Source organism: Callithrix jacchus, chromosome 5 (genome assembly GCF_049354715.1).
Source record: "Callithrix jacchus isolate 240 chromosome 5, calJac240_pri, whole genome shotgun sequence".
NCBI classification, from domain to species: domain Eukaryota; kingdom Metazoa; phylum Chordata; class Mammalia; order Primates; family Cebidae; genus Callithrix; species Callithrix jacchus.
In genome coordinates this window covers 153,343,757-153,344,977 of record NC_133506.1, presented here as the reverse complement: position 1 = coordinate 153,344,977, position 1,221 = coordinate 153,343,757, and the positions used below count along the sequence as shown (strand labels likewise).

The 1,221-nt window shown below is 44.9% G+C and overlaps 1 pseudogene; it reads left to right on the top strand.

Moving 5' to 3' along the window:
• The first annotated feature begins 501 nt into the window (after nucleotides 1-501).
• LOC100391951 (non-selective voltage-gated ion channel VDAC1 pseudogene) lies at nucleotides 502-947 on the top strand (annotated as a pseudogene).
• Nucleotides 948-1,221: the final 274 nt, after the last annotated feature.

Sequence of the window (1,221 nt, the reverse complement as noted above, 5' to 3'; positions counted from 1 at the left end):
TCATCCCCCCAAAAAGATTTTAACCAATTAAAATATAAACCTTCTTAATACAAATAGGCAAATATCCCTCCCTTCCCACCATGGCCGCTGGAGGCCATCATCACCACCTCTGAGCAGATGATGGCTGTGCCACTCACACATCTGATCTTGTCAGATCTGCCAGGGATCCCCTCACCGCGGTTTTGGACTAGAAGTAAAAAAACTTTATTTAAAAACAAAATCTGGGAATGGATTGGAGCTTACAAGTTCGGGTTTAGCTAACACTGAGACCACCAAAGTGATAGGCAGCCTGGAAACCAAGTATATATGCACTGATTGTGCCCCGGCATTTATGGAGAAATGGAAAACTGACAACACGCGAGGCCCCAAGACTGCCATGGAAGATCAGCTCGCATGTGGACTGAAGCTGACCTTCCATTCATCCTTCTCACCTAACACGGGAAAAAACATGCTAAAATCCAAACAGGGTATGAGCGGGAGCCCATCAGCCTGGGTTGCAACATGGGTTTGGACATGACTGGGCCCTCAATCTAGGGCACTCTGGTGCTGGCTTAGGAAGGTCGGCTGGCTGGTTACCAAATGAATTTTGAGACTGCAAAGTCCTGAGTGACCCAGAGCAACTTTGCAGTTGGCTACAAGACTGATAAATTCCAGCTTCACACATGTGAATGACAGGACAAGGGTTCGGTGGCTCCATTTACTGGAAGGTGAACAAGAAACTGGAGAGCACTGTCAATCTCTCCTGGACAGCAGGAAATAGTAACACTCATTTCTGAATAGCAGCCAGGTATCAGATTGACTCCAAGCCTGCTTCACAGGTAAAGTGAACACATCCAACCTAATAGGTGTAGGATACACTCAGGACCCTAAAGCCTGGTATCCAACTGACACTGTCAGCTGTCCTGGATGGCCACAAGCTCCGTCTAGGACTGGAATTTGAAGCCTAAATGAATACTGTACTATCATCTAACTTTAAAGTATTTGGAACCATAGCTACCTTTAGAATTTAGTGTATCTTTTAGTGTTGCATGTCTGAGATGCAAATATTGCTAAATATCATATCAGACCTCCAGATTTTAAAGACTATTCAGTTTTAAGGTGTTACACTTTCAGAAGTACAGAAGAAACCCATTCCACAAAAGGTCCTTTCAGCTGTAGACTTGGGGGGAACTAGGTGGCCCCTCTGGAGATGACAGGTTTCTTTTTTAATCCAGAAACGAC